The sequence below is a fragment of the Hyperolius riggenbachi genome, chromosome 5, assembly GCF_040937935.1.
Source record: "Hyperolius riggenbachi isolate aHypRig1 chromosome 5, aHypRig1.pri, whole genome shotgun sequence".
Lineage (NCBI taxonomy): Eukaryota > Metazoa > Chordata > Amphibia > Anura > Hyperoliidae > Hyperolius > Hyperolius riggenbachi.
In genome coordinates, this window is record NC_090650.1 from 49,217,378 (window position 1) to 49,244,937 (window position 27,560).

Genomic DNA, 27,560 nt, shown 5'->3' on the forward strand with positions numbered 1-27,560 from the left:
TGTGTGTATACAAGCCAGTCGTTTACGATCAGTAACATTTGCCAATCGATGCTCAACGTTCATTTAGACCATACATGTCAAACTCTGGCCTGAGGGCCAAATCTGGCCCTCAGAGTCATCAAATTTGGCCCTTAAATGGTTTTCCCCCTTTGCATTATGTTTAGTCCACTCTAGACCACCAGGCAAGCTAAACTGGGGGTAAATCCCTATAACATCAGGGTAGCCATATGGGGAGGGTAAAGCACTAGACACGAAGAAACTGTTGGGGGGGGGGGGGGGGGAGGCACTAGACACCAAGGATATTTAGGGCTGGGAGGGGAACCACTAGACATCAGGGAACTGTATAGAGGAGGGAGAGGGGCCACTAGACATTAGGGAGCTGTATATGAGAGGGAGGGGTCCACTAGACACCAGGGAACGATATAGGGGAGGGAGGGGGGTCAGTAGACCCCAGGGAACTGTATAGGAGGAGTGAGGACCGCTAAACAGGGTTCTGTGTAGGTGAAGGAGGATGACTAGACACCAAAGAACTGTATAGGGAAAGGAGGGGGACCACTAGACACCAGGGAACTGTATAGGGAGGGAGTAGAGTCGTTAGACACCAGGGAACTTACATTGAGGTTGGCCCGCGACTTGGTCCCAGTGTTCAATTTCGTCCCACTTCGGATCTGAGTTTGACAACCCTGATTTAGAGCAATTTTCATCTGAAGTATGCATGCGCCTATACAGTAAGTGATTATGAAGTTCTACTGCTTTATATATAGATTTTAAATGTTTACATGCACACACACACACACACACGTGTGTATTCAAGCACACAAGCATGTCTGCATAAACATATAAACCGCTTCCCATAAACCTTCAGATGTTTATGACATTTCAGGCTCCCGGGAGGATACATTACCCTTTGTCCTTTTCCTGTAAAGTAAGAATTGTCCAGCTATTAATGGAAAGAGGGGGATGTTGGTTTTTGCTCTGCAACTAAAGCAAAGCGGAGGAACTTATTTGTGTTCTGTTTATCTACTAACAAAGCTCTGGGGAATTCCTAAATGAGGAGAGCAGACCTGTAATCCAATGCGGTTTATTTCGAGGAATGGGTACTCAGCCTCCCTGAGGAGCTGCGGGGAAAACAGCGTAGATGAATACATTTTGTTTTATGTGCAAACACCAAACTGTTTCCAAACACACTTTCTTCCCTTTGCTAATGCTAAGATGCCCTAATTACAGCTGCTTCTGTGTAGAGGAGCTCATGGAGTTATCAGTTTGATCAGGTGATAGTGTTCTAAAGCTCTTATTCGCTGTCATCACTTCCTGCTTCAAAGTTACTTTCCTCGGCACTGGGAAGCCAATCAGTCCAGATTCTTCCTGTATCTTCTTAAAGGACAACCCAGGTGACATGTGACATTATCAGATAGACATGTGTATGTACAGTGCCAGGCACACAAATAACTAGGCTGTGTTTATTTTTTCTTTCTCTGCTTGAAAGAGTTAAACATCAGGTATGCAAGTGACAGTCTCTTTCTGGGTCGGGACCGGGTCAAACTGGGTCAGACTACAGCATAACCCTCACTGATGTGGAATTACAGCCATAAAATACTTTCCTGTCAGTAAATGGCTTCTGAGAGCAGGAAAGAGATAAAAAGGGTCAATAATTCATAGGCTTGAGCTCTAGCATATTTCAGTGAAGGTGTCATTGAGCAGAGACAATGAAATTGTAAAAACTAAAAGCTAGATTTAAATATAGAATAAAACTGTGGGATATCTAAAAAAAAGTCATTTTTAGGAGAAGGATAGATACAATTGTTTTTCTCCTTGGATGTCCTTTAACCACTTCACCACTGAGGGGTTTTACCCCCTGAGCACCAGAGCAATTTTCACCTTCCAGCGCTCCTTCCATTCATTTGTCTATAACCTTATTATTACTTATCGCAATGAAATGAACTATATCTTGTTTTTTTCGCCACCAATTAGGCTTTCTTTAGGTGGGACATTATGCCAAGAATTATTTTATTCTAAATGTGTTTTAATGGGAAAACTGGAAAAAATGTGGGAAAAAATTATTATTTTTCAGTTTTCGGCCATTATAGTTATTAAATAATGCATGCTACTGTGATTAAAACCCATTAAATGTATTTGCCCATTTGTCCCGGTTATAAAACCGTTTAAATTATGTCCCTATCACAATGTTTGGCGCCAATATTTTATTTGGAAATAAAGGTGCATTTTTTTCAGCTTTGCATCCATCTCTAATTACAAGCCAGTTAATAAAGTAACAGTGTTATACCCTCTTGACATAAATATTTAAAAAAGTTCAGTCCCTAAGGTAACTATTTATGTTTTTTTTTTATTGTATTTTTTTTTTTAATTACAAAAAAAAAAAAAATTGGGGAGTGTGGGAGGTAATGAGTTAATTTATTGTGTAAAACTAATGTATTTGTATATGTAAAATGCTTTAGGGTGTAGTTTTACTATTTGGCCACAAGATGGCCACAGTGAGTTTGTGTTCATGCGACCGGACGCTTACAGGAAGCACTTACAGGAAGCACTACGAGGCCAATCCCCCCACCCCTTGTCCGTGATTCTGTTGCGTCTCCGGGTTTGGGGGGCTTCCAGTGTTGGATCGCCAAGGCATAGGACAGGGATAGCCTCTTTAGGATCCAGAGGCTTCCCCCTCCCGAGGTAAGTATCCAAGAACATCTAGTATATTATATCCTAAAAAATGCCAAATTGCACTCTCCGCATAGACAGTTCAGCAACAGCCACTGTGAACCAGTCCTCTCAATTCCACTTGCACCACTATTCCAACAAACAGCAATCCTTCCTTTTCCTTAGGTAGTTCAATGTCACTTCCCTCCTATATGAACAGGCCACCACCACACCCTGTTGTGGTTCACTCACTGCAATTTCTGACCTAATCTAGGGGTCTGAAGCGTCCCTCACCACTCAGGCAGTCTTTAGGTCCATCTTCTTATTTTAATACTTGTTACTGGTCCACTTATGATGATCAACCTCAATAAAAATAGCGCACATTGGAGTTGATTCTCGAAAGCGTGATAACTGTAGTTATCACACCTTCGAGAATCAAGCCTGTAGCGTGATACTGCTAAAGTTGTATTACAATAAAATCGTTTTGCACTCACATATATCAAATCATATATAAGGCGTCGAGTTTTACAGAACGGGCTCTCCCCGTATGTTGGCCGGCTGGCGGGTTTCCGTATCCAGGCTCAATCACGTCACCTCCGTTGCATGCTCGGTTGGTACGTGTGCTCCCGTGTAGTGTCGTCGTCGCTGCCAGGGTCCCATCCGCTCACATGCTTAACTCGCTTCCACATCAAGCTCTATGCCCAGTCTCCATTGCATCTCATACTCATTATAAGGCATTATGACACGTGCGTTATGTAATGGAGAAGGAAAGACGCATGAGTGGCTTCAGGTGGGCAAGGTGAAAAGCGCAATGGCCTCAGGGGTCGGTCAGATGTCACTAAAAATCTGGCACGCCTTTTTAAGGTCACCTGCTCCCCCTGGGCGACATAGCTGGGCTTTACAGACGCATGTCAGCGTTGTAGCTGACAACGCGTTCTGTTGCTATGCGGAGGGGGGATGAAGCGGCACGTGTAATGTGACGCGGTGGGCGGGGGAGCGACGCGGATAAAAGAATTGTCCGTCGCTGGGGGTGAGTTTATCTACCAGGTGGATTGCATGCAGGCTGCTGTACACACACCTGATTATCGGCTGAGGTGGTTGTTATTGGCCGCCACAGGCGACTTTAGTCAGGCGTGTGTATGGGCCTTTAAACATCAGCCTGAAGTAATAAAGAAGGCGAGAGATAAACATTTGTGTCACATGAGAGTGAATAATCAGGAATTACAGAAATTGCAATAAAAAAAGATTCCCCTGTCATAAAATAGGAAACAGGCTACAATGAGCAGCATTGTGTGTTCCTCCTGAATTATGATAAGAGCGCACAGTAGCGGCCTCCTGCCAGACAGGCTCCTGAGCTGACAATCCATGTGATTCCACCCCTAATGCTCAGCGCTGTACAGCTTAACGGGGATTCCTGCGCAGGAAATCTTCCATATGTTTCCCTTTAAGTTGTGGAACTTGTGAGGCCTGTCTCTCCTTCAGACATCCTCACACACTCTCAGGAGCAGGGAGAGGAAAGAAGGGGAGGAGAGGCAGGAAATGTCACAGGGCTGCCGTACAGAGGGGCACCCAGCCTGGGATGCAGGAGAAGATTGTGCTCTGTCTGGAGCTGGATTGCTGATTTCATCCTCTGTCATTGGATGAAGATATCCCGGAGTGGATGGTGCTGCTGTACCGATCGCTGCTTCTGATACAGGGAGAAGAGATTCCTGGACCGGGACACATGTAAGTGCTCTGAGCAGAGAGTATCACATGCAGTAGCCTTTTCTGAATGCCAGGATGCTATATAGCAGAGGGAATCAGTCACCTGGGTGATCAGGCACTCATAGAAGCAGCTACACCCCCAACTAACTTACTTGTGCAGTAAAAGTAAAGTTGTTCTCTGAATCACCATCTTGCATACCATGCAGGCTTGAGTCAGAAAATCTGCTTCCACCAGAGCCTAATCGCACAGTTCAGGCTCAGTCCAGGTGCTTCTTGTATGTTGATTTTGATGAAGTTGTACACCCATTTTTTATTACATGACATTCACATTAGTTCTCTGTATTTTGGTTGTATTGCATAGAGTTTTAGGCCTTGTTCACATTATAAATCGCCAGGGCTATCGCAAAAGCTGGGCGATTTATTGAGCATTTTGAAAGCGCTTTTGTAATCGCTTTTGTAATCACTTTTGCTCAGCGATTGAGATTTTCACTTCCTGACGTCAGTCATTTTTTCCAAAAACGCGTGGCTGTCCCATTCACTTTCAGTTGTCCCATTCACTTTCAGCGAATGGGATCAGCAACGCAACGCATACAAACGCGGATGGCGTGCGTTCGTACGCGTTGCGTTCCGAACGCACGGCCGTCCGCGTTTGTAATGTGAACGGGGCCTTAGTATAAATACAGCATATGCATTCATCTCAGGTACTCTTTAAAGGAGTTGTCAGGGCAAATCTAGTAAAATGAGTGGTACTTACCGGGGGCTTCCTGCAGCCCCAAGCTCCCAGGACCTCCCTCGCCGTAGCTCTGCCCGCAGCCGTTCGCCGGAGCTCCGACCCGGTCCCCGGCGATGATGTCAGAGCGACCTGGAGGTTGCTCTGTACTGCGCCTGCACGATCGGAGCTGTCAAGGCGGGCAGAACGGCTGCGGGCAGAGCTGCGGCGAGGGAGGTCCTGGGAGCTTGGGGCTGGAGGAAGCCCCCGGTAAGTACCACTTATTTTACTAATACTATTCTCAAATCAACCCCATTGTTTACCATCTGCTTACCTCCATAGCAACAGCACATCACCAGCAGCATCAAGGCTAGGTATGTGTTTGTACAGCATCCCCCGCACTGACAACCAAGGGATTGCTTCTCCATCCCCGATGGGCAACAATTCTCGCATATGTGTTCTTTGCTTTGGGCCTGGGACACATTATGAAATTTTCACTTGAGATTGAGAGAAATTATCTAATCACGTGTAAATCAACGACTTATCAATCACCAGCAATTGATTTTAAGCTTAAAATCGATCTCTTTCTCGATCAAAAAGGAGACCAGACAGGCTTGAAATTATCAATCGAAATACTGGCCATGTATATGTCTGACCACCTAGACTTTTCGGGTAGTATTTTTTACCTTGATTGATTTTCTTATCTGTATCAAATTGGAAAAATGGTCAAAATTTTACAAAAATGAATTGCATGTTTGCTTGTATGTACCAGGCCTAATGGTGCCGATACACGGTACAATAAAAACGTTCAATTTTCGTTTATTCGACCAAAACGATGTAATCAAAAGTCTTTTTTTTTTTAATCTATAAAAATTAAAGTTTATCCCATTTTTTTCAATAAAAATCTGATTGGACATGTTGGAAAAATCTTTATATTTGATCTAAAGGAATAATTGAATGAAATTATCTAATCGAAAAAAAATGAAAACCTTGTAGCATGTATGGGCAGCATTAAAATCAGCATCCCGGAGCGGCAAGACCAACTCCTAAAATTATCTGTGATTTTCTTTTTTGCACTGAATTACTGTTAATAGATTTAGGGTACTTTCACACTAAAGGTGGCCATACATCTGTTGAATTGGCGGCCGATCAGCCATCTGATTCAATAATGATTGAATCGTGTGAAAATCAGTGCCGCCAAGCGCATGTCCGATTGAAGATGCAATCAATTTCGGGCTGAATGGTCGATCCAGTGTGTGGCGGTAATGGTGTGTGATATCGGGCCAAGCAATGAATGCAACAAAATCTCCGACAACGTCCCCCCTAATATAAAATGTGCCCCCCCATTCCATATACATTACCTGTCCATGTCTGCCTCTGGCTCCGGGATCTGTCCGCAATCCACATACACACGCCCCACATGGTTGCTGGAGTAATGAGTCCATTCTAAAGGCTCATAAACACATCAGACTATAGTCTTTGTAAAATGAAAGATCACAGACCAATCTTACCCCCTTCCATGTAGTATGAGAGCCATACCTACACAAACTTTTCTATGGAGCTGAACTCCCCATCAGAAAAACTCTTTGCAAGATGCTGCACAGACACAAAAGATCAGTATCTGCAAAAGATCTGTTCCTGCCAAAGATCCGTTCCTGCAAAATGCATTCATAGTCTATGAGATCTGCAGATCATCATACACACCTTGTTTAACTGACACTCATCTGCAGATCTGAAAATCCATCCTGGTGGATCTGATCTGCAGATGAATGTCTGTTAAACGAGGTGTGTATGATGAACTGCAGATATCATAGACTATGAATGCATTTTGCAGGAACAGATCTTTTGCAGATACTGATCTTTTGAATGTCTACAGCATCTTTGTGTGCAGCATCTTGCAAAGATTTCTGTCTGATGGGGAGTTCAGCTCCATAGAATAGACTGTGTAGGTATGGCTCTCATACTACATGAAAGGTGGTAAGATTGGTCTGTGATCTTTCATTTTCCAAAGACTATAGTCTGATGTGTGTATGAGCCTTTAAAGAGTCTGGACCTCATAGTCAGCAGGGGCATGTGTGCCCGTGCTAAAACGCCGCTATCCCGCGGCTTAACGGGGGTCCCTGATCCCCCAAATCCCCTCCGTGCAGCGGGGGAGCGCTTCCGCATTGGGGCAGGGCTAACCGCCGCAGCCCTGCCTCCCGCGCATCTATCAGACGCGTACCTCCGCCTCTCCCCCGCCCCTCTCAGTCTTTCTTCACTGAGAGGGGCGGGTGAGAGGCGGCGATGCGCCGCTGATAGATGCGACTGGAGGCAGGGCTGCCGTTAGCCCTGCCTCCAGGAAGAGCAAAATTTACGACCAATTTGGTCGTTGATTTTGCAGGGGGGGATTTGGGGGTGAAGGGACCCCCGTTTAGCCGTGGGATAGCGGCGTTTTAGCAGGGGCACTCATGCCCCTGCTAACTATGAGCTCTGAAGCGAGATTTATTCTCGCTTCAGAGTCTCAAGAGACTCTGAAGCGAGAATAATTCTCGCTTCAGAGCTCATAGTTACCAGGGGCACATGTGCGCCTGCTAAACCGCCGCATACGCGCCGCTAAACGGGGGTCCCTTCACCCCCAAACCCCCCACTGCGACACTTGGTCGCAGACTTGGTCGCTCCTGGAGGCAGGGCTAACGGCTGCAGCCCTGCCTCTAGTCGCGTCTATCAGCCGCGCATCGCCGCCTCTCCCCCGCCCCTCTCAGTGAAGGAAGACTGAGAGGGCGCCCCTCTCAGTGAAGGAAGACTGAGAGGGGCGGGGGAGAGGCGGAGAGACGCGCGTGGGGCAGGGCTGCGGCGGTTAGCCCTGCCCCAACCAGGAAGCGCTCCCCCGCTGCACGGAGAAGGATTTGGGGGTGAAGGGACCCCCGTTAAGCAGCGGGATAGCGGCGGTTTAGCAGGGGCACACGTGCCCCTGCTATCTAGGAGGTCTGAAGCGAGATTTATTCTCGCTTCAGAGTCTCTTTAAGTCTAGACCTCATCAGTTGGGCTGCAATGCAGCGGATTCATGGTTATGCAGAACAGGCAGTAGCGCATGTGTTGCCAAACACAGAAGGTGTACATTGAAGTACCTGGGCATGTTCATAAATGCAGCATAAAGTTGCATATATTTGGATTTGCTACTTTGTGTGTATTAGATTGCATGCACTCACAAATAACACAAGACCTTGCTTCGATCCAGTGACAAACTAGCCTTACGCATTATTATTATTTACTGTAGTATTTATATAGTGCCGACATCTTCCACAGCATTGTACAGAGTATATGGCCTTGTCCCTTAACTGTCCCTAATGCTGGGCATACACGATAAGTTTATGCGCCAGTATCGAGCTAGCGGCTCGAGGCCGGCGCGACCCCGCTCGTCCACGCGGATCGATCCCCGCTGGATCTCCTTATCAGCCGCTCGATTCCCCGCTATTGTCCACCCGCGGGGATCGAGCAGGGAATCTATCCGGCGGGTGATCGGACCTGTCGGATATTATCAATCGAGCCATCCGGGGCTCGATTGATAAGGACATTCTCGAACCGTGTATGTTTAGCTTCAGAGTGGCTCACAATCTAATCCCTTCCATAGTCTTATGTCTATGTATGTATTATGTATGTATGTAGGGCCAATTCTGGGGGAAGCCAATTAACTTATCTGTGTTTTTAGGCTGTAGGAAGTATACTTTTAACAGCCTGCCTGTCCAGAACTCTTCCCCCATCTATTATCCCCACCCCCCTCCACTGACTCCAGTGTCCAGAAAAAGTTATAGCAGTTGAAAAATAACATCCAGTTACATAAGAGTCTTGTGTATTGATGATTCATGTTGTTAGATTTTGTAGTAAAGTGAAGTAACTGTTTAAAATATATCTAATGTACAAAGGAGAGAATAGAGAGGCGTCTGGCACTGTAGCTTTAATTTCAACACAGCAAGTGTACAGTGATGTGGCAGTGAACAATGCAGAGTGTAAAGTTCAAATGATGCCAAAGCTGGTACTTATCGTGCTTCTGCTGGAGGTGGGGAGGCAACTGTGGGCGCCAGAGGGTGCACGGCCTTACAGCCGTTTCACATTGGGGTGCGCGTGCGCGCCGCCTGTGATGACGCGCACGCTCTGGCCAATGGGTCCTTCGTCATTCTCCACAGATAGGCGGGACTTTACACGGAAGCTGGCGATATAATGGCCGCTTCCATCCAACACAGTGTGCACGAATAGCCTCCGAAGAAGCAAGGCTCACCCCAATGTGAAACGGCTGTAAGGCCGTGCACCCTCTGGCGCCCACAGTTGCCTCCCCACCTCCAGCAGAAGCACGATAAGTACCAGCTTTGGCATCATTTGAACTTTACACTCTGCATTGTTCACTGCCACATCACTGTACACTTGCTGTGTTGAAATTAAAGCTACAGTGCCAGACGCCTCTCTATTCTCTCCTTTGTACAAATGGTTATCTTGTTTCAACTATCCGCATCTTGAGCACGTAGCTGCTGCTGAAGTCTCCTGCACTATATTCAGCGTAATAATTTTCATCTGCATTGTACTGAGTGCCTACCTACCCCTCTCGAGTTTGCCTAAAATATATCTAAACCCATGAGATAAAAAGGATTAAAAAAAATATATACACAAAATCATAGGATAGTACAGTATTCTTACTGTCCCCATAACTTTTATGGGTGGGGCACTGCTGTTATAGGAATGAACTCTTGGCAGTGGTGCCCTCTAAGGGCCCTTTCACATGGGCAGTGGAACTGTGTGCTCACCAATCAGTTACCAGGCAGCAGTGAGCAGTTACCAGGCAGCAGTGAGCAGTTACCAAGGGGAGTTCAACAGGCTTTTCACTGCCTATCAACTGCTTGTGTGAAAGGGCCCTAACACATGACATACTACAGATTCAGTCACTGGGTTTCTCCAGGAAGAGGAAGTGGCTGCAGAGACTTCCTGCTCTCACCATGGCTCTATGGTATTGTGGGCTGTCCTGTGCAGTGCTTAGTGGCAGGCTCCTCCCTTTCCTGTTTTGATAGGAAGAAGAAAGGGGTGTTCAGAGATGGGGGTAGGAGAACCTGAGGAGATGGGAAACATTCTGGCTAGCAGCTTTTTCCTAGTGACAGGATATTGAATACACTGAAATGGCTGGTTGTAGTAAGGGCCTGCACTGCTTTGACTTGGCTTTAGTAGTGTAGTAATAGGTGGGGAGAATGGTTAGTATTTTATCAGTAAAGTCACCTGTACACACTGCAGCAGGATCCGCCTCCAGCAAACATTGTACAAACATGCTATTCCAGCCAGCCTGGTTACCTCCTATGTATAGAGAAGGAGGAGACGAACAGAAGAAAACAACCTCATTTATCTAGTGGTGCACACATACAATTTTTATTGGCCAATCAGCCAATTTCACCATCTCTGTGTAGTATGGAGGTCAACAGATTTTCAATACTGCTGACAGATTGTGTCGGTAAGCTCTCATACTACTTGACGATGGTAAAAAATGAACAGTAATTAGCCACATAAAATTGGTTGTGTGTATGTGCCCCCAGAGAAATACAGGCAGGTAGGAGCCAACATGATGGGACAGGGACACCCTCCCCCCCCCCCCCCAAAGGAGTGTTGTACGTACAAGATCTGCGGGAGGTCAGGTGCACCTACAGGCTGCCACATCCGACTGTAAAGATCAACTTTTGTATGTCTTTTAAGGTAAGTTTTTTTTTAACAACTTTCACCTGTAGAAAAATGTATGGCAAGTCTGAAAGATTGAGGGCCCGTTTCCACTATAGCGTTACGAAATCGCCGGCGAATCACCGCAGGCAAATCGCATGCGGGTGCGATTCCGCATGCGTTTTTTGCCGCGATTTCGCATAGGTAAGGCTGTATGCGATTTTAACCATGTCACTGCCTGTGTGAATTAACATGGGTACCTATGCGAAATCGCATGCGAAATCGCGGCAAAAAACGCATGGGGAAAACGCATGCGATTTCCCTATTAAATACATTGCGTGCGATTCGCCTGCATTCCACACGCAGGCAAATTCTGAGGCCCCTACCCTGCAGATTTTTTCTGCACAGAAAAACGTGCGGGGAAACGCACAAGTGGAAACAGTCCCATCCACTTGTACTGACTGTGCGAATCCGCATGCGTTGCCCGCATGCGGATTCGCGATAGTGGAAACGGACCCTGACATGAACCTGAGGTAAGAGTGATATGCTACCAAATTTATTTCCTTTTAAGCAATACCAGTTCCCTGGCAGTCCTGCTGAACCTCTGCCTGTAATACCCTATATCCAGCTGATCCTCTGACTTTTTTAGCCATAGCCCCTGAACAAGCATGCAGAAGATCAGGTGTTTCTGACATTGTCAGATCTGACAAGGTTAGCTGCATGGTTATTTCTGGTTGGATTCAGACATTACTGCAACCAAATAGAAATGTCACGAAAGAGAATTTCCTCAAAAATTTGTGAACCCCCTGTTCGCAGCGGGCTCCATAGACTTTAATGTCAGGCGAATGGTCGCTGACTTTAACGGTTAATAGCAAGCCCCCTTATATGCTAGAAACACTAAATTTGCAGGGTATGTGGATAGGGACAGTTGCTACAAGATAGTGGCACATACACTGCAAATTTGGTGTTTCTAGCATATAAGGGGGCCTTGCTATTAACCCTTAAAGTCGGTGGCCTTTCGCCTGCCATTAAAGTCTATGGGAAAAATGTGAATGCTCAAGGCGAACTGCGAACAGGCCAGTGTTCGCAGAATACTACCCACTAGAAAACTGTGCGGGCCATCTCCATACCTCCCAACTTTTTGAGATGAGAAAGAGAGACATTTAAGCCATGCCCCCGCCACACCCCTCATCACGCCCCTAGTCACACATCCCATTAAGAATTCATAAGAAACATATGTTGTTTTATAATTCAAACCGCACTGGTCCTTTTTATCCTGGTATATTTTTCTACATTGTTTTAGTAGAGAAATGTATATATTTACATAGAAAAAGGGACAAATGAGGACAGAGGGACAGGGCTGCCAAAGAGGGACTGTCCCTCCAAAAGAGGGACAGTTGTGAGATATGCTTCTCTACAGCCAAATAGATCAGCAGGACAGCCAGGCAACTGATATTATTTAAAAAGAAATGAATATGTCAGCCTCCATGGAGAATGGAATGGACCAGAAAACCAGATGAAAAGTCTATCCGTTTAAATGGAAAACGGATCAGTTTTAAAGAACAAGTGACACCCATGCTAATTTAGAAATAAAAAACACATACTGTATATAAATAGATAAATACTAGTTCTACTTACATGACAGATGTATTGCACTGTCCACATTAGCAGAGAATCCTATTCAAGGCAGTTTCCATCTTGGTTACCTTAACCTCCCTAGCGTTCTGGACGAGCTAGGCTCATCCAGAGAGGTCACCGCTCAGGCCCCGCTGGGCCGATTTGAATAATTTTTTAAAACACGCAGCAAGCACTTTGCTTGCTGCGTGTCCTACCTGATCGCCGCCGATCCGCCGCGATACAGTCTAGCGCTAGGCTAGCTACATGATAAAAAAAAATGTGCAAAAAATGTTCCCGCGTCCGCGGGATTCAGAACGCCAGGCAGGTTAATTGTGTATTTGTTACCCGCCTTCCCTCCTGAGTCTTCAGACACTCCCACGGAGGTCTATACTAGGAAGTGCACTGTCTTATGTCATAATGTGATTGCCGCTGTTACAATACAATACAATACAATAACATTTCTACAGCGCTTTTCTCCCATAGGTCTCAAAGCGCTTAGGCTCTCTCAGATTCAGTAATTAGTAGGATGAAGTATTCACACAACAAAAGTTATATTTCTGCAAATGCCAGACTGAACAGGTGGGTTTTCGGTCTGGATTTAAACACGTCCAGGGATGGAGCTGTCCTGATCTGTTGAGGTAAGGAGTTCCAAAACGTAGGGGCAGCATGACAGAAGGCTCTGGGACCAAAAGTTTCCAAGTGGACTCTGGGTATGACTAGATTATTAGAACCTGTGGATCTGAGAATGCGGGGATTGCTACGCAGCTGCAACATATCATTCATGTATCCAGGGCCTAGATTATTCAGGGATTTAAATGTCAGTAGGCCGATCTTGAATAGGACCCTCCATTCTATAGGTAACCAGTGAAGGGAGTGCAGGACTGGTGTTATGTGGCAGTGACGGGGTTGGTTGGTTAGCAGTCTGGCAGCAGTATTCTGTATCAGCTGTAGTCGGTACAAGACCTTTTTTGGAAGGCCAGTGTAGAGAGCATTGCAGTAGTCCAGTCGGGATGTGATGAAGGCGTGGACTAAGGTTGGCAGATCTTCTGGGGGTATGAGGTGCTTGATTTTTGCAATGTTCTTCAGGTGAAAATAGGATGATTTCACCACAGCAGAGATTTGAGTTCTGAAGTTTAAATCCCAATCAATTAGAACTCCCAGGCTACGCACATGATCAGAGCTGCGCAGATCCGTGCCTCCTATTCCCAGTGGTGGAGACTGCAAGTTAAGTTGTTTTGTTATCATGCTCTGCCCTCCTATCAGAAGGACTTCAGTTTTGTCTGCATTTAGTTTCAGCCAGTTGTCATTCATCCATTGCTGTAGTTCACGTAAGCAGGCGTTTATAGTTAGAGTTGGGTCTGTCACACCAGGCTTGAAGGAAAGATATAGTTGGGTGTCGTCTGCATAGCAGTGGTATGTCAGGCCATGTTTTTGGATTAGTTTTCCCAGCGGTAACATGTAAATCGTGAAAAGCAGGGGAGAGAGGATCGAGCCCTGGGGCACCCCATACTTAAGTGATACAGGGGTGGACAGGAAGGGCCCCATAGACACTTTGTGGGTTCTGCCACTCAAGAAGGATTGGAACCACTGAAGAACTATGCCATCAATGCCGCAGTATTCCTGTAGCCTGTTTATCAAGATGTCATGGTCAACTGTGTCAAAGGCTGCAGAAAGGTCTAGCAGTATGAGGATGGAGCACTCTCCTCTGTCTCTTGCCATGAGCAGGTGGTTGCATATTTGGATGAGGGCAGTTTCAGTGCTGTGGTGTTTCCTGAAGCCAGACTGGAATGGGTCATAACTGTTGTTTTGTAGGATTTTGGCTTCTAGCTGGAGGTAAACAGCTTTTTCCATTAGCTTGCCCAAAAAGGGGAGGTTAGAGACAGGTCTGTAGCTGGTCATTGCATCTGGGTCCAGGGAGGGTTTTTTGAGGAGAGGCCTGATGATTGCTTCCTTCAGTAAAGCAGGAAATATCCCTGATTTTAAGGAACAGTTAACAATTTTTAGGAATACCGGTACGAACAGGTCGGGGCAGTTCAACATGAACTGTGTTGGGCCAGGATCTAGGTCACAGGTAGTTAGGCGGACGTGAAGGAGGATGCTTGATGTGACTTCTTCATCAATTTCTTTGAAGTTTGACCAAGGTGTTACATTGTTAGACTGATGACAGAGCAGAGCTTTGTCATTCAAACGGGGATGCGCACACGATCCCCTGAAAAAAACCCTCCCTTGGACTTGACGCCTTTTGGCGTTAGGCGGTCCTGGGACTGTCACCTTTCCGACGCCTATTGGCGTTAGGCGGTCGGGAAAGAGGAGAAAATCTGTAAAAAAAAACCAGGGAGTTACTTACTTCAGTAAGGTGAAGCCTCTAGACCCTAATGAGGCTTCCCCCATCTTCTTCGCCCCCGGGATCCAGCGGATGGCGGCCCCAAACACTGGCAGTAGGTAAATATTTACCGGCTGCGATCCTGCGCAGCTGCAGTAGTGTCTTTTCGGTCGGGCTCAGGTGGAAATGGCCAAGCCTGACCGGGACTGCTCTACTGTGCAGGCGACTCGCACCTTCACACTAGAGTGGACCCGATCAAGCTTGGCTATTTCCGCTGAAGCCCATTGGAAAGCCACTACTGCAGCTGCGCAGGATCGCAGTAGGTAAGTATTGCCAGTTTTTACTCTGGCTGTAGTTTCGGGGGAGACATCGCTGGATCCCTGAAGCTTAGGAGGATGGGGAAAGCCTGATTAGTATCCAGATGCTTTCCCCTCCTGAGGTAAGTAACTCCCGGGGAGGGGATGTTTCTTACAGATTCTCTAAGTGTGAATCCAGCCTAACCCAATGATGGGTGGTTTGGATCGCAGAGAGGGCCATCTCTGTAGTTGCCATTTTCTGAAGTAAAGCCTTCTTTCCACGGGCAGTTAATAGGCAGTGAAATGCCTCTCAGACTCTCACAACTGCTCACTGCTGCCTGGCAACTGCTCACTGCTGCCTGGCAACTGCTCACTGCTGCCTGGCAACTGCTTTCTGAGCACACAGTTCAACTGTCTGTGGAAAAGAGGCCGTACAGTGCACAGGGAATGCCTATGAAGCATATTAATGAAGCCCATTTGTTTATAAGAGTCTAGCTGAGAAAGCTATATTGCGCCTTACATCCTCTGGTGACAGTGTGCTCAGGGGGGAGCTGGTCCCGGCCATCACTATCAATTGCGGTAGTTTATTTTTACTGGCAGGGAAATTGAAATGCAGCTTGTGGATTCCCACTTCTTGTCAAATTAGGAAATGTAATAACGAGGACAAATTAGTTGCCAGGGAGTAGCCAGACATTTAATAATGTGCATTTCTGTATCCTGGATAATGGCTGCGGCCCAGCTGGCTGGGAGTCCTCCTCTCTCTCTCTCTCTCTCATACACACAACACAAACAGATTATTCCGCTGCTGTCACCCATTTTTATTATTGTTGGATGACTGCGGAGGTGAGTTATGTAACATAACACCGGGGAGCTGTTTGCTGTTGTTGTAGCGCATACCGGTACTGAAAATGGCCCCTTATGTACTGGAGGCTGAATATAAATAGCCAGAGCTGTATTTAAAGGACAACTGAAGTGAGAGTGATAAGGAGGCTGCCATATTTATTTCCTTTTAAAGTGGACCTAAACTCTTGCACAGGACAGAAGGAAAACATAGAAATTCACCCTGTACATATTTAGAAAGTTTAGCTTGTCTAATTCCCCCACATCTGTGAGTAAGCACAAGTTGTAATTTGATCCCTCAGCTGTGTCAGCTGGCTGCCAGGACAGAGATTAACAATATATCTGCTTTTGTGAAAGCAGGAAGTAGACACCCTGCAGATTTATGGCAGGATTCGTATTGGCTGTAACAAAGAAGTGTTTCTCTTTAAAGGTTATTATGCTGTTGCATATCTTTTAGAGCATAGGATATTTTGAGCTTAGGTCCACTTTAAACAATACCGGTTGCCTGGCTGTCCTCCTGATCTCTTTGGTTGCAGTAGCGTCTGAATCACACATGTCAAACAAGCATGTAGCTAATCTTTGTGCAATAAAGATGTATATTGAACTAGGATGATATGGTGTTTATGGCCAATTTATGTTGCTCCTTCTATTGCATGCTGCTAATCTTGTCAGATGTGACAATTATGTCAGAAACGCCTGATCTGCTGCATGCTTGTTCAGGGTCTATGGCTAAAAGTATTAAAGAGGAACTTTAACCAAGGATTGAGCTTCATTCCAATCAGTAGCTGATACCCCCTATCCCACCAGAAATCTTTACCTCTTCTCAAATAGATCATTGGGGGGGGGTCTGTATGGCTGATATTGAGAGACACACACACACACACACACACACACACACACACACACACACACACACACTCACTCACTCACTCACTCACTCACTCACTCACTCACTCACTCACTCACTCACTCACTCACTCACTCACTCACTCACTCACTCACTCACTCACTCACTCACTCACTTTGCTCTTTGTGAATCTCGTTGTGTTGTGGGAAGTAACAGCTTTCTTCCAGTTGCCGAGCTCACAGTATCTCCCTCTGTGCATAGAACTCTCAGTAAATGAACATTTTCATTGGCTCCTGACCACATGATTGCTGTGAGCCAAACACAGTAATCACTGTTTATAAAGGGAAAAGCCGGCTCTACTCCTTAAAGCGGACCTGAACTTAAAACTTCCTCTCTGCTCTAAAAGATAAGCAACAGCATAATAACCTTTTAAAGAAAAACATTTCTTTGCTACAGCTTGTACAAATGCTGCAGTACATCTGAAGTGTGTCTACTTCCTGCTTTCATGGAAGCACACATAGGGTTAACACCCTGTGTTTACAAGTTAGCTGCTCTGCCGAGGTTGCAGAGATTCCTGAGTTGACACAGCTGAGAGATCAAATTACACTTGTGATTAGTCACATATGAGGGGGGAATTGGACAGGCTGAACTCTCTGAATACATACAGGGTGGATTTCTTACACTGGCACTGAGGTCATCAGTGTTCTCCCCAGAATTTTTTTTTCCAGCCGGGTGGCATGAAATAGTCACCGGGTGGCATGAAAAGTTAGCCGGGTGGGGCGAGATGAGAGAATGCAGGGCTGGTGCTTCTGTTAGCAACTGTGCTTACAGCATAGGAGGAGGTGAGCCGATGACAGCCGGGTGCTCACCAAAACTAGCCGGGTAGAGCACCCGGCTAAAAGAGCCTGGGGAGAACACTGGGCATAAAGGGTTAACTATCTTAGCCTCAATGTAATAATAGGTTGGGAACTCCCCCGGTCTATTTGTCTGGCAATTTCTTTACATCCTGCTACTGTGAGCAACCAGTAATAGGCTGGGGGGAACTCCAAGGCTATATAGTTACACATTCTGGCAATAACTGTTGCTTTTCTCCAACCATTTCTGGTTATTGAGAAATAGAATAGAGGTTTTGCAGCCTCCATAAAGAGCTTCTGTGGTTAGTGAAAATAATGAGCCTGTTTGTTACTTGTTCAGTAGACTGCACCGTAAACTCAACTGTTTTAGCCCAGAAACCCACTAGGAGCGCTTTTTTGTGAGCTCTTTGCGATTTGAAAACTCTTGCTAATGTAATGCTATGGGTGCGGTCCCACTTGCGCGATGTGATTTTATAAAAATCCCCCATAGCATTGCATTAGCACGAGCTGTTTCAAATCACTAGCGATTAGAATTCGCTCCCAGTGGGTTTCTGGTCTTGGGGTTGGTAATATAAAGCTAGGATCAAGGCTTATTTGTGGTTCCTGCCTTTTTTTTTTTTTTTTCCAAATCACGATTTTATTAAATCCAAGTCATTGATATCCAATCATGTAATACAGAGAATAATAAAAAATAAAAGCACCACCTCTGTAACTTAACTTCTCCAAATACAACAGTCTGATCTTAGTGCCCTACTAATATCAGATATTTTAATGGATATTCTATATTTCACAAGGATCATATTTTTCTTTTTTCCAAAGCCTCAGCTCCAAATTAAGATAGAAACTTAAATCCAAAGGTGAAAAACAAAACCCAAAAACCCGAAAGAAAGAAAGGCAGAGTAGGGAGAGAAAACAAAACAAAATACCCCAACCTTACCCGTGGACAGTCAGCTTCCAGCAATAGCTAAAAACAAGGAACACCAAGAGCCCCAATAGTGTAATATGTACTGGTAAATGGTTACTAGATAGAGTCAATATTAATACTCACAAACCAGGGTTACCATTAGGCAACCACTGTAAAGGCAGGTGGGGAGATTTTCCTGACCCCACTCAGAAATAAGAAGTCGCTCTCTGTAGATGAGAAAAAAGGGGGTTCAACCCTCCACCCAGGGTGGACTCAATATTATGCAGAAGAACAGAGGCGCCAAAAGGATAAAAGGAAGCTAAATGAGCTTAAAAACCAAATTCTTGGTAAATAGAGGAGGTAGTGGTGGACTTACCTCCTCCAAGTAGACACATAACGACTGTAGTAAAGACAGTCAATATATTTTATTTATGAACTCCAAATATGCAACGCGTTTCGCAGGTTTGATCCCGTTTCATCAGGCAATAACAACGGAGCAATAGCATATGTGGTCAGTAGAAGAGCCAGGCACTCCTGTGCAATAGCTATATGAGCTTATATATTCATATCAATATACACACACACACACACACACACACACACACACACACACACACACACGCATGCACCTATTCCTCCACATACACACATCAAAGTCTCTCTCTATACTCGAACCACGGTGACCACCGTCTGGAAGACGTGTCGCCCCTACTTTGTGCCTAAAGCACTAGTTCCTCCATTCTCATCAGATTGTTTACTGCCTCTGCTAAATCCACCTCCCCCATACTCGTATCTACCTTCCAATTCCTAGCAATTAAATATCTGACTGAACCCATAATATGGCCAAGAATGATTCTTTTACCTGTTTAATATTACCTGGAAACATAGACAATAGGGCTATTTCCGGAGAGTGGTCAACGTGGCATTGATTAATTTCTTCGTACCATCTAAAAGCGATATCCCATATTCTTTGCACCTTATCACAATGCCACCACATATGTAGGAAATCTTCCCCCCCCCCCGTCCACATCTCCAACAAGCATCTGTCGTTCCCTCCTGCCATCTACAAACCTGGGCTGGGGTACGAAACTAGCGGGTTAATATCCTGTAATTCCTCTCCTGACCAGTGCTCGAGGTAGAGATCCCATGGGTCAGGATCAACAACTTTTTTTCCATTCATATATTGAGAAGGATTTTCCTAGATCAGCTTCCCATTGTGAGCGTATATGATCAAATGGGCTAGGAACTAGGTCCACCAGAATCTGATAAATCTTAGAAAGAACATGTTCGGGTCTGGATTCCCCCATGCACATGTCCTCATACCTCGAGCAGTCCCTCCATTTCCCACAACCCAACCAAACTGAATTAACATAGCTGTGTAATTGCATGTATTGAAGCCAGCTTAATACCCGGGAGCCCCTTTTATTAACATCCTCAATATCCGCAATATGGAGTAATGTTCCATCCACCACAACCCATCTCAGTTGGGGCCAATCTTCTCTGGAGAAACCCAGGAAGGTCTTGGCTCCAACCCCGGGAGAGAAAGCCAAATTATCAAAAATTGGGGCGAGAGGCCCTGGTATGGATGACACAGAACATTTATTGCGTGCCAAATTATCCTATACAATTAACACATTCTTGACCCATAGTGGCAGTTCAAGGTTTTCCTAAGATTCTTGGGAGTCCAGGGTAACGCTCTCAGGTCTAGCTGATTCTAAGACCACCATTGCTTGGATTCTCCACTATGATGCCAATCTACTATATGTGATAGTGCTGTGGCCTTATGATACAATTCAATATCTGGGCGCCCCAATCCACCTTCTTCTCTAGGTTTACATAGTAAAGAGTATCGGAGTCAGGGAACCTTATTATGACCCCAAATATATTTGGCAAACATTGACCTAATTGATTTAAAAACTGTTTTCGGAATATGTAGAGGAAGCATCTGAATTACGTGTTAAAATTTTGGTAAAATGTCCATCTTAACGGCGTTTATTCACCCTATCCATGAGGGTTTACCATATGTAGGTGAAGCTAAGTCTCTGGATACCGCATGTGATACAGTTGTGAAAGATCTGAAGGTACCTGGATACCCAAATATTTTATATGTTGTAGTTACCATGTGAATGAAAAAGAGGCTTGTAATTTTCTTAAAATTTGCCCTGAAAGATTAATATTCAAAATCTCAGTTTTAGCAGTATTTATTTTAAAATTGCTACGTTCTCCAAAGGTTCGAATCTCGACAAGCACATTTGGAAGTGAAATTTAATGGTGATGTAATAAATAAAAGCACATCATCTGCATATAAAGATATCCTATAGTGACCAGACCGGATTCTAAGCCCAGATATCGAAGGATTCTGTCTAATTGCGTTTGCAAAATGCTCCATAGTTAGTATGTAGAGTATGGGAGACAGAGGGTAACTTTGCCTGGTGCCACTGCGGACCTCAAAGGCGTCCGACAGGAGACCATTCACCCTCACTCTAGCTGTAGGGAAAGAATATAAAAACATAATTTTCTGGATCATGCCAGGCCCTATCCCCATATGTTGAAGAGTGAGTTCCGTGGTTCCTGCCTTTTGAACGAGTCTTAAAAGTCCCATAATCTCTTTGGAGAAGTCAAAACATTCCAGAACAGTAATGTTTGGGGTCTGTGACTCCTTGTCTACATTAGTTGATGAGACAGCAAATACAATCATCAGATAGATCCCTCTGTGATCGAATCTGATCAGATTCGTGGTGAACCAAAACTCCTAGTGTGTAAGGGGCTGAAAGAGGCCAAAAAGCCTCCTTACTAAAATGCTATGAAAAACAGAAGTTTGCCTTCTTAAAAACAGAAGGTATTTGTGATTATTCAGGTTGGAGTGAGCTCTGAGCTGTCCCACAATGCATCACTGCTGAATATGCAAATCATCTCTTTGTTGTCCCTGGTAGCTAAACACACCTACAGAACTGCTAGAATGCAATGATTTGTCGGCCAACCAATTTGAAACAGTCTGTGTGCATGTTGGATTAGTTTGGCTCTGTAATATTAAAGCTAATGGGATTTAAAAAAAAAAAAAAAATACACCCTCAACCTTTCACTTGCATTCATTGGATGGTAATGGTGGTGGTTGCATGGTAACGTCAATGGGAACCTTTAGAAAAAAAAAGAAACCAGATACTTAAGGAGAGGGAAAGCTCTGTGTCCTAATGAGCCTTCCCTCTCCTCCTCTGGGTCCCCTTGGTGCTGGTTGGCACCCCCAATTAAACCCCCCGAAGATAGGTGGCTCCATGCTGCGCACACGCGAACGCGCGAGAGAGGGCGCTTGCACAGTATGGAGTGGAATCTCATTCGGCAGCGTAAATAGCAGTATTTGACCAATTTAGGCAAGTACTGCTACAGGGGAGCCAGTGCTGGAACGGGCACCGGGAGAGGAGAGGGGAGGCTTATTAGGATCCAGAGCCTTCCCTCTCCTTAGGTAAGTATCAGGCTTTTTTTCCCCTAAAGGTTCCCATTGACTGTAACATGCAACCACCGCCATTCCTACCCAATGAAGTGAAGTGAAAGGTTGAGGGGCATATTTGTCACACCTCCCTCCTAGAATGCAGTGACGTGTCTGAGGGACGGGGAACAGAACGCATATCGATCACCGTAAAGTCATAACTAACACAAATAAATAGGCAGGAACTTGACTTTAAAGTGTACCTGTAGGAAAAAAATGTGCCCTAAATAGGTAATCTGCTCGGAAGAGGTCCTCCTCCACCGCCCGTTCCAGCAACTGTGTCCTGTGGAAAACTGTCGATGATCCCTTGTTGACGGTACGCATATGCACAGGAACACGGACCCAGACGGGCTCGGCTTCTGCCACTGAAGACCGAGCGGGTCCGTGCTGCTGCGCAGGTGCAGAACACGGCAAGCTTCGGTAGGACATGGCACTGGAATGGCGAGGTGGAAGGAGTTGGGGGGGGGGGGAAGAGGCTTCCCTCTACTGAGATAAGTATGTAACTTTTTGGTTTTAAAACCTTACTTACGGGTTTGCTTTATTAATATTTTTAACATATTGGCAATGGAACATACATTGTCTTCTATCTGGAGTTCAGTTTTAAAATGTTAGTTGGACAGGCTTTGTAGAAATGTACAGCAGCTTCTTGGCAGTCTACATAAGGGAAAGTTTTTATCTTGGGGGTTTGCATTCACTTGGCCACTGGGTGGCGCTGTTTCATTGCTGACTGTGTGCAGTGCTTTAGTTGTCTTGGAGCTCTGCAGAGAGTAGCAAATAACACTGCGATCATTTCTGAACTATGCTGAGGATTACAGAAAGTCTAGGTAGGGAATAAGCAGACTTCCTTACTGATATTTAAGAAAATTGATTGTGTATTTTCATAGGCGTCAGGACATTGTGGTGTGATCCGATCAGGCCAGTGTTTGCCTTTTTGGGCCGGGCTTCTCAGCCCTGCCGGGATAGAGGCTTTTAGTTTAACCTGAACTTTTCCCGGGATATGTTCCCTTGGACTGTACATGAATTGCTACATTGGGGTTAATGAGCCTGAGATTCATAAGGAAGTTGTTTAGCGCTGGGCTATCCTAAGAATGCCTATAAGGGCTCTTTCACATTAGGGCAGACTTTCTGCGTTAACGCAAACGGAAGCCGTTTGCGTTAACCAAGGTAAGATGAAAGTCCATAGACTTTCATTTTACCTTTCACACTCGACGCTGCGTTTCGATGCGTTGCGGTTCCGACGCACCCGGGCGCAGTTTTTCCTCCAACGCACCCGCGAGCCGGCGGTTTCCGTCGGGTTTAATTACCAGCTACCGCCGCTGATTGCGTCGCACCGCAGATACCCGCTGACACGCCGCAGGCAGACAACGCGTGCAGGAGAACGGCTCCTGTTCGCGTTGTCTGATGTGAAAGAGCCCTACATAGCTATATAGTAGGGTTGAAAGAGGTAAAAAAAATCCTCACATCGTTATGTATAAATGGAATAAAAACAAAATCCTTAGAAATCACCAGTTGATCAAGAGCAGTGGATCTCAAACTAAGGCCTGCGGGCTGAAAGCGGCCCCCTGAGGCAATTATTTTTATCCCCCCCCCCCCCACAGTGCTGCAGGCTTTTGCAGGCCATTGGGTGACATTATGCCTCACATATGACTTGCTATGTTAGGGTCACGATATTTGCACTATGTTGGGGGGATACTATCTGCACATGCTGAGTTCGGGGGCATAACATCTGCTCTGGTTAAATGGGAGACATGAGGGCTGCCCATATTAATAGGCGCTGTCTACAATACCTAAGCTCAATGTTATGCTTTTCTACATAGTAGTCTGAAGTATGTTGACCTGGCCCTTGACTGAAAAAATTAAGCGGATGAAATCCGAATAACACCCATTTGGATTTCATCCGAATCCGTGATTTGAGCATCCCTGGCCTCCAGTGGTCTAGTAACTCCACCCCTCAGTAAATAAATTGACAGGCAGAGTGTTATATTCTCCTAATCGTGGGATTCACAGATCATTTTGGGCCTTTACCTCTAGTCAGGTGCATGCGCTTGAAGAAGGGTGAAGACACCACCGCGTCTTTATGTCCCCTCGCGTAGACGAAAACCGACAAACGCAGGAGGAAGCCCGGCGCCCCTGAAAGAGACGACGCAGAACGGAATGCCGGAGGACGCCGCCAAGTGTTCGTGTGAACCTGCCCTTAATAGGCTGCCACTGATTAGATACCGTAAAACATTCAATCTACTTTGTAAAAGTTTAAGGATACTTAAAGTAAACCAGAGACGAAGCACCCTAATGTATTTTACCATATATATCACTGGGAACATTAGAGAAAACACCTACCCTGCTCTCTGTTTCATTCTTCACTGCTCAGCCTGCTTGTTATCAGCCCTGATAAAATCCCAGACAGAGCATTCAGTCTGGCTTTGCTCAGGAATCATTATAGCTGAGTCATTATAGCAGAGCCACAAGGGGGCAGGCTTGGGCTTGAAAAGACATCAGAGAAGACAGACTCCGTTATGATTCCTAAGCAAAGCCAGACTGAATGCTCAGTGGGGGATTGTATCAGGGCTAATAACAAGCAAGCTGAGCAGTACAGGATGAAACAGAGAGCAGGGTAGGTGTTTTCTCTAATTTTCCCACTGATATACAGTATATGGTAAAATACATCAGCGTGCTTCGCCTCCGGTTCACTTTAAGGATACTTAAAGTCATTTTTAGGAGTGTAAATATAATTATTTATCTCATCAGTTTATTTTCACCTTGGGTTCACTTATAGGAGTTTTCCACTGAAGAACAAAGTGCTGTGTTTGAATGCAGTTCTGCTACAATTTATTTTGTGGTGGTAGATTATACGCTGTAAATAATCTTTTAGAACAAAGAGGAAGTGCTGGGTTTCATTTCACATTAAGGGCCTTGCAGGAGCTGAATTTAATCACCTGCGTTAATTCATCTTTCCCGAATTAATCATCAGATTGAATTGCACTGTTTTCTCCGCAGTCGGGCTTTAGATCTTTCCGCCTTTTCTGAAGCAGGCTGTATAGTTTTAGATCTGATTTTAAAAAATGTTAAAAGAAAACCCCTCAGAGTTTTCAATATTTGGATTAAGCCCGTGCCTTCTAACGAATGTCCTCATTAAACATGAAAGGTGTCGTTTGGCGTCAGGCAGCGTTCACCGCCGCTGCGCTTGGTTAATATGTTCCTAAATATCATTAAATGATTAATAAACAATATTAAAGCGTAATGTGTGGTACCAGGGCTCAGAGAGCAGGTGAGGGCCCTGGAATATTGTTCCTCCGCGCGCGTTATTGATGTGTGTCTCTTCCAGCTGTGACAAGTACTTATTAAGCTGTGGTAAAACAAAATGGCCCCTGCAGGGGATTTCTGCTCGAAGGGGAGGGCTGGAAATTACTGGCGTGACTTAATCCATTTAATGTTACCGTAAGATCTCTCCGCCTGCAGCGCCGTGACATATTCTGAGAGAAATTAAACGTCCAAATGTCTTTTTCTTCTTTTCTAACTTTTTCAGACGTTATAATTTTCTCAATGAAGCAGAATTCTGCTGTACTGAGTGTTGTTAGTTGTAGGTTAAAGAGAGCCTGTCACTGGCATTTTGTAAGAATCCCTGCCCTTAAAGGGATACTTAAGCTAGGGGGAAAAAAAAACCTGTTTTACTCACCTGGGGCTTTGACCAGCCCCCTGCAGCCGTCCCGTGCTCTCGCTGTCACTCACGGATCCTCCTGTACTCTACTCTGCCACCAGCTGGTTTCATTTCTGCCGAGCCCCCCCCCCCCAAAAAAAAAATATATGATATATATATATATATATATATATATATATATTTTCCCCTTTATATATATATATATATATATATATATATGTATATGTATATATGTATATATGTATATGTATATATGTGTATATGTATATGTATATATGTGTATATGTATATATATATATGTGTATATATATATATATATAATACACCTTTGTGCCCCTTATACCTGCCCCCCAGCACACCAGTTGTAGGTAGTCAACGGATGCCACCCTGATATTAGGTAGTCCTCCAATAATGGTGGCCGTCGGTATCCCCTAGTATAAGCCCTGAGTAGCCACCAGTATAGGTAGCCAGAAGCTCCCCGGTATAGATTGCCTGAAGTTGTGCCCCCATTATTTGTAGCCCCCAAGTGTTGGTAGCTAGAAGTAGCTCCCCTTACCTCCAGTCTAGGTATACCCCCAGTATAGGTAGTGAGAGGTAGCACCACCAGTATAGGTTGGCAGAAGCTCACCCAGTATAGGGAGCCAAATGTGAGTAGAGCAGGAGTGCCTGTTGGGGAGTAGAGCAGGAGTGCCTGTTGGGGAGTAGAGCAGGCGTGCCTGTTGGGGAGTAGAGCAGGAGTGCCTGTTGGGGAGTAGAGCAGGAGTGCCTGTTGGGGAGTAGAGCAGGAGTGCCTGTTGGGGAGTAGAGCAGGAGTGCCTGTTGGGGAGTAGAGCAGGAGTGCCTGTTGGGGAGTAGAGCAGGAGTGCCTGTTGGGGAGTAGAGCAGGAGTGCCTGTTGGGGAGTAGAGCAGGCGTGCCTGTTGGGGAGTAGAGCAGGAGTGCCTGTTGGGGAGTAGAGCAGGCGTGCCTGTTGGGGAGTAGAGCAGGCGTGCCTGTTGGGGAGTAGAGCAGGCGTGCCTGTTGGGGAGTAGAGCAGGCGTGCCTGTTGGGGAGTAGAGCAGGCGTGCCTGTTGGGGAGTAGAGCAGGCGTGCCTGTTGGGGAGTAGAGCAGGCGTGCCTGTTGGGGAGTAGAGCAGGCGTGCCTGTTGGGGAGTACAGCAGAAGGGCCTGTTGGGGTGTACAGCAGAAGGGCCAGTACAGCTTCTAATGAAAATGCAGTGGGTCTATGAGATGAAATGTAAACGTTATTTACCGGGTAAGACTTGCTTCATTATGAATGGTTTATCGGGGGAGAAGACCAGGTAACAATCTGTTACCAAAGTTTACTTTAGCGTTTGTCTTTTTAACAAATATTCAGATACCGAAGTTAGTCACTGCAAGCAGTTTGTCATAACAGACAGGCCAATATCATCCATATTTATTTCAATAAATACCCAGAGGCTTTTATAATGTCTAGAGATGAGATCAGCCCGATCTCCAGATTATTTATATGTCTGATATTACATTGGGTTTAACTATTGGCAAACTCAGACCCAGGATTGCATAGCGTCAATTAAATTTATGTCTGTAGCTTTGTGTTGCGCTTCTGCTCTGTGCGGCAGACTCGCTGCCATTGATCTGCATGGCCGTCCAGATGCTTTAATTATAACAGGTCTGCGGAGAGCCGTCTACATCATATTTATCTGTGTAACAAGTCCATGGATTTCTGGATGATTAGATGATTGCGGCTGACAGAAGATGAGCAATCTACCAACTGCTCTGCTACTGATCGCCAGGAACAACCGGCTCTTATGCAAACTGCTGTGATACAGACCGCCAGGAACAACCGGCTGCAAGAAACACAATATTATTTCATGATTAAGGCCCAACGCCGGGCCCAGTTCTAAATATATCATGTGATATCTGAAGGTGATCACACAGACATGAAATAAAGGCACCTGGAAAAAAGCGTGCAGGGGATTGCCGCTAGTCCCCTGATGCCTATCCCTAAGACCCTCTCCTCGACAGTGCGTAAT

At 45.4% G+C, this 27,560-nt stretch overlaps 1 protein-coding gene across 13 annotated transcripts in view; it reads left to right on the plus strand.

Annotated features, from left to right (window-relative positions):
- KIAA1217 (KIAA1217 ortholog) overlaps window positions 1-27,560 on the plus strand; it is a 798,974-nt gene that overhangs the window by 235,774 nt on the left and 535,640 nt on the right. Inside the window, exon 1 of one of the 13 annotated variants that reach the window (XM_068235628.1) lies at window positions 4,157-4,371. The exons of 11 other annotated variants lie outside the window; for them this stretch is intronic. The gene's annotated coding sequence lies outside the window, so the exon portion shown is untranslated. Of the gene's footprint in view, window positions 1-4,156; window positions 4,372-10,037; window positions 10,766-27,560 lie in introns of those variants that run through there. One more of the 13 variants, XM_068235627.1, reaches the window with a different exon arrangement.